Genomic DNA, 6,349 nt, shown 5'->3' on the forward strand with positions numbered 1-6,349 from the left:
GGCCTCTCACTGTTGTGGCCTCTCCCATTGTGGAGCACAGGCTCCGGACGCGCAGGCTCAGCGGCCACGGCTCACTGGCCCAGCCGCTCCGCGGCATGTGGCATCTTCCCGGACTGGGGCACGAACCCGCGTCCCCCGCATCGGCAGGCGGACTCTCAACCACTGCGCCACCAGGGAAGCCCAAGGGGCCTTTTTAGATGTTTTTTCTACTCACCCCTCTCTCATAAAGTTCTAACACCACAGATACGCTGTATATCTGTTCATTTACTGTGTGTGTATCTGTGCTTTAGAATCAGAGTAAGATTTTTTTCACCCCCCAAAGCCAGTTTTCACCCCCTTGTGGGGGTGCTATCAGCCCCATCAAGGATGCATGGACTGAGCTCCACCATCCAGCTGGAAGATCCGACTCTTTGGCACTGTGCAGAGACAGCACAAGTAGCATCCAGGCAGAGCCACGAGGGAAAGGGGGAATTTCGTGGGAACTTGTGAAACAAAGCACTAAAGACAGGCAGCAATTTTCCAAAACTATGAGATGGTCCGATCGGGTTTAGAACAAGGGCTTTCCAAGGTCCTGTAGGAAAACAGTTCTGGAATCAGAAGACCAGGCTTCAGATCCCAGATCTGCTGCCCGTCACTAATGTGTAACCTTAGGAAAATGTCTGGCCTTGGTTTGCTCGTCTGTAAAATGGAGGTACCTCATTAGGCAACAATGCTCAGAAAATTAACAAGCTGCCCAACTGTTATGTTCTTGGTCCCTGGGAGCCCCTGGGAGCCTTCTCATCTTACAGATGAGGACACCGAACAGGTGCCCCCCTCCCCAGTTCAGGGCTCTCCCCGAGAGCCACACTCTGCCTCCTCAGCTGACTGGTTTTGCCAGGCACAAAACTCTGAAAAACAACGCAATGACATTTCAACGAGCTGCTCTCTCCAAATGAGTATGCCGCTCGAGGAGTTGTGTTTAAATCTAATTATGCGCCAAACCAAAAGCGGTGCCATATCAGTTACATAAATACTTTTAAAGACATCTTTCTAACTATCCTTTTTTTTCTTCAGACAAAATACTTTGAAGAAACGAAACTAACACCTTACGAGAGACGTGGGTTCAGCACGCTAATGTGCAGGGAGCATTAGCACGCCCCATCCATCGCAGCTACGGCATCACACCGGCCCCTCCACATCACCAGGCTGCGGCGGGAGGGGTTCGCGGGGCACCTTTCTGGGGGTGGTTAAGTCAAGTTAGAATCCCAGCAGGTCAGAGTTGGACCCAACCGGGCAGAAGAGGAAAAATTCCTGAGTCTGATGATGGCAACAGGAGGGTTCTGGAGCTCTTCATGCCTCTCATTCATTCCCTCATTCACTCAACACAACACATCCTGAATGCCTACTGGGGACCAGCCCTGAGCTCAAAGCTGGGGAACTGAATGAACCAGGCCTGATCCCAGACTGATGGTGGAGACAGACTTGGCCAGGAAACGACAATAAAGTCACAAGGTTTGATGGGGCAGCAGAGGGGCTGGGGGCCAGAGAAGGCCCTAACCTGGCCTGGGGCCCCCTGAACTTTCCAGGAGGAGGTGATGCCTGAGCTGGCCTGGAAGCTCAAATCTCCCTCCCAGTAATTCCTGCCACTCCTCTGTCCTCTGGGTCCCTCCCCCCACCCCATGTGACAGTCTTGCAGGGAGCCGGCCTGTGAATCCACCTGTCCGCCCCTAACATAGCTGATTGGACCAAGGCAGCCAATCACTACTGGGCTACTGGCCTGGCAAGGAACATGAGTGAGCCAATCAAATTCATTCATTCTTTCTTTCTTTCTTTCTTTCTTTCTTTCTTTCTTTCTTTCTTTCTTTCTTTCTTTCTTTCTTTTTTCCCCCTCACATACACTGAGGTTGTGAGGACACCACAAGCAAACAGAGAACAAGTCAAAGAGACAAAAAAAAAGGAGACACAGGGAGTGAGATGCCACCCCCTGTGAGTCCCTTGTGGAGGAGCCCTGAGCAGGTCGCAGTTCCCACCATCAGCCAGCCAAGAGCACGCGAGTTGCACGGGCGCTAGTCAGGCTGGGCCTGCTGCTGGAGCCCAAGCTCTTTAATTAACTCTGTTCTTACTTCCCTCTGCCCCGAGGCTTCTGAGCTCAGTGAGGATGCGAACCTAATAATCCCCAGAGGAAAAAAAATAGACTCTTATTTCCCCCGCACTGTCCTCTGGCTATTTGGATTGTAACAAATGCTCAACCTTGAAATAATAACAACAGTAACGATATTGATGATTTCCACGGGCTGAGAGCTCATTATGTGCTAAGCGCTTTACATGCATCTGCTCTCTTCACCCTCACAATGGCTGTCTGAGCAGGGCACTATGGGTGTGCCCATTTTATAGATGAGGAAACTGAGGATCAGAAAGGCTAACTTGCCCAGGATCTCAGCTATGGAAGCTGGTGGAGCTGGAATTTGAAGCTGGCTTTTGGTTCCAGAACTCACACCAAGCTGGACTATTTCCAGGCCTTACTTCATCTCATTCAGTCAATCTATGGACAAATGTTTCTTGAGTGACCCCTAAATACCAAACACCTGCTAGGCACAGGACAGGACACCCATAGAGACCACCTCGTGCAGCTCCCAGAAACCCTGCCTGTGTTTAGAAGCGAGGAAAAGAGCGAGAAGAATGAAGATACGGAGAAAGAGAAAGAGAAAGAGAGCACACAAAGGGTGGGAGGACTTGGCAGCATCATTTGAACCCTAGATCCAGCTGTGCCTGAAGCTGGTCCAAACCTGGATTTCCTAGCTAATTATGTGGGCCAGTAAACTCTCTCTTACCCGTAAGACAATTTGAATTGGGTTTCTGACACTTGCAATGGCAAAACCCTGGCTAACCCCTGAGTTCCAGCAGCCCTGTAGAGTAAGTAACTGAGGCCTGGAAAGGTTAGTCCCACATCCAGGGCACCTGCTAGTGCGTTAAAGAGTAGAATTTGAACCTAGGTCTTCAGAGCTGGGATTGGGGCATTTAACCTCACACCTTCTCGCGACTAGAAGAAACAAAGCAAAATGGTTATTTTCCAGAGTCGTTCTCCATGGACCAGAGAGAAGGTATGGAAACAAGCGTTCCTGGTTTGGGGGGGCCAAACCCGACTTTCCCAAAGCATCTGCCTGCTGAGGTGGCCCCAATCAAGGCCGTGGCTCTTTCTCTCTCTCTTTGAGACCTACAACCTGTCACCACTCTCTCCAGCCTCACAAGGGATCTTCCCACCGGAATCCTGGCGGCAGGGATGGTGCAGAATAGAGAACTCAGCCTCCGGCACCTGGACCCAGGCTGGCACCCCAGCTCGGCGACTTCCTCGCTGTGCCCTGGACCCTCCCATCCTCCAGTCCAGCTCTGAAAGGTGGGAACCACCCAGGGCTGCCCCCTGCAGCCCATTTCCTGTGCCCTGGACCCCTTCTCGGTCTCTCTCTCCCCTAAGCCATTGGCTCCCTGGAAGTGCAGCTCCTGGTACCAAAGACTCATGTGGGCATCAGAAGCAGAACCCCATCCCCCCACGACTTTCTGGGGAAATAGGGTGCACTGAAAGCCAGGGGGTGGAGAGCAGAGGACTCGTTCCTTCAGTGAAGTTCCAAAACCATGTCCAGCCACGTAACTGGACACAAGCCGTGGCGTTCTAGAATGAGAGAGACCTCTGGTCCCCTCCTTTCATCCTACAAGTGGGGAAACGGAGGCCCAGAGAAGGGCAGGGACTGGTTGGCGCTGGGCCACACTGCCCAAGGCGCTTTCCACGAAGCACTGGCTCCGAGGTGACCTCCACCCCGAGTCCCTGTGCCTGCCCTTCCTCCCCACATCCTGGCTTTGCTTTTGCTGGTCTTCCAAGCTCCGGGGTTATGCCACCGCCCCCAGGAAGCCCTCCTTGATCTCCCACCACACTCTTCCTGGGGCGTGCACCCTGCCTCATCCTCGCTCCCTTTTCTTTCCCTCCTCCTGTCCACTGTGCTAGGCTCGAGGGACAGCCCGTGCTGGTGAAGGGGACAGATGCTTAGAAAACTGTCCCACAAATGAATGCACAGGCTGAAGCCTGTGCCACGAAAGGGAGGCTCTGAGTGCTTAGATCTGGGTGGGGGGCCGTTAGGAAGGTCTGGGGAAGGGTCAGGGAAGGTGTCCCCAAGGACACCTGGGTGAGATCTGAAGGATGAGTCTATGTTGTCAGGACAAAGAGTAGGGGAGGCAGAGGGAACAATGGAATGTCCCAGAAAACACGTAAAGAACAAATGTGTATGGGGGGGGGGGGGGGAGGAATTGGGAGATTGGGATGGACACATATACACTACTGATACTATGTATAAAATGGACAACTAATGAGAACATACTGTATAGCACAGGGAGCTCTACTTAACGCACTGTGGTGACCTAAACGGGAAGGAAATCCAAAAAAGAGGGCATATATGTATATGTATGGTTGATTCATTTTGCTGTACAGTAGAAACTAACACAACACTGTAAAGCAACTATACTCCAATAAAAATTAATTTTAAAAAAAACCATAAATGTCCCAGAAACCAGAACTGCCCCTGGAGCCCTTGGGGAGAGGGTGCAGGATGCGGCTTGAGAACAGACAGAGCCCAGGTCAGGGCTTTCTTCCTGCCACGCGCCCTCGGACCCTCCCGGGGCCAAGGCTGACCCTCACTGTCTCCTGGAGACCTCTCAGTGCACAGACGGGCTAGGGGCCACCGGGTCCCTTCTGAAGCCTCCGTCTCACCTAGCGAGGGGGTCGGCACTCCAACCTGGCCCAGAGGGGAGGGCCGGGGACAGGGGGCCAGTCCCAGCCTGGCGCAGAGCAGTGCCCCACCCTGCTACATTCTTCAAGGACCCCGCACAGCCTGACATGCTTGGAGGGTCTTTAAATGGGTTAGTCTAGTGTCCACCGATGGGACTCCTTTTAAAGGCCAGAGAGGAGTCGCCATGCCTGGCACCAGCCCCGCCCCCCATAAGGTGGATCCCCAGGGTAACCCTGTCCCGCAAACACTGCTCTCACCTTCTCGCTGAGCAACAGGCCACCCGTCCACCTGCCCACCCAGGACTAAGGGGCCGGTGCCTGGAGGGGCTCTCCCCAGACCACTGCAGGGCTTCTCGGCCCCCAAGGTAAGGGGTCTTCCGTCTCAGGGTCCAAAGCCCAGAGGCCCAGATCCAGACATTCACTCCTCAGGCAAAGACAGCCTCGTTACCACCAGGGTCTCTGGGGGCAACTACATAAATCACAGGGCTCAATCGGAGGCCACGTTTGGACTGTCACTGTTGTTACTAAATGTAAATTGTGGATTTATTAAATAGGGCCCCTCGCTCCCTCACCCCAGAGACAAAGCCCAGGGTGGCGATAAATCACGTGTTGGGAAGTGGCATCCATCCTCCTGTGTCTCCCTCAGTGGAGACGCGCCATGGAAACCCACGTGCTTCCCTGGTGCGCAGGGTGTGAGTCCAAAGAAGGGGGGTGGGAGGGAACAGCGCCCCGCAGATTCCCCACGCGATCCGGCTTCACCCAGCTGTGTACAAAGTTGCATTTCAAAGGTGGGTTGACCTGAGCAGGCAATGAGAGAGCACCGGATGAGGAGTCCAGAACCAGGGCGCACTGCGTGCTCTTCCCAGGACCCGGCCCAAACCCCCGGCCTCCCCAGAGTCCCACTGCCAATAAAGCCCGGAACACTGGCCTCAGGAGCAGGCAGCACAGAGCAGGCCAGAAGGGATGCAGCGGGGCAGGCTGGTGTGAACCTGCTCCGCCCACACCAGCTGAGTGACCACAAAAAGCCATTAAGCTTTTTCTCCACAGCACTTATTGCTACCAGGATCCTATGCTATCGCACACTTCATGACTTTCACGACATATCCCACTGGAGGGTCAGCTCAGCGCGGGCAGGGCTCTGTCCCTGATCACTGCTGTGTCCCTAGCACCTAGCCCAGCCAGCAAGTACTAACAACACAGGACATTGCGGCCTGGCCCCCCTCTATGTGGGTTTACCTACCTAATCCTCAGTATTACGATGAGCAGCATTATGTAGACGGGGAAACTGAGGCACCGAGGGACACCCAACAAACAAGTGGCAGAGCCAGGATTCAAAGCCAGGCAGGCTAGCCTGGAGCCCATATTCCTAACTAACCAGTGTGTTGGGCAGCTGCTCACAGACACCCCGAGAGGACGGATAAATGGATGAATGAACAAATAACCTGCAGTTGTTAAATGGGGGAATCACCCTTCTCTCACTGCCCTTCCTCAGGACACAGCCCGGCCCACGGGGGCCCGCGTGGCTCCTGCCCAGCGCACCCTCCACCCAGCTGGGCGTTCCTGCACTTCCCAGCCGCCCCCCCCCCCGCTCAGGGC

General features: G+C 54.2%; 1 protein-coding gene across 1 annotated transcript in view; it reads right to left on the minus strand.

Annotated features, from left to right (window-relative positions):
• MPPED1 (metallophosphoesterase domain containing 1) overlaps nt 1-6,349 on the minus strand; it is a 70,205-nt gene that overhangs the window by 53,823 nt on the left and 10,033 nt on the right. The window lies entirely within an intron of this gene.

This window comes from Lipotes vexillifer, unplaced genomic scaffold (assembly GCF_000442215.2).
Source record: "Lipotes vexillifer unplaced genomic scaffold, Lipotes_vexillifer_v1.1 scaffold382, whole genome shotgun sequence".
NCBI classification, from domain to species: domain Eukaryota; kingdom Metazoa; phylum Chordata; class Mammalia; order Artiodactyla; family Lipotidae; genus Lipotes; species Lipotes vexillifer.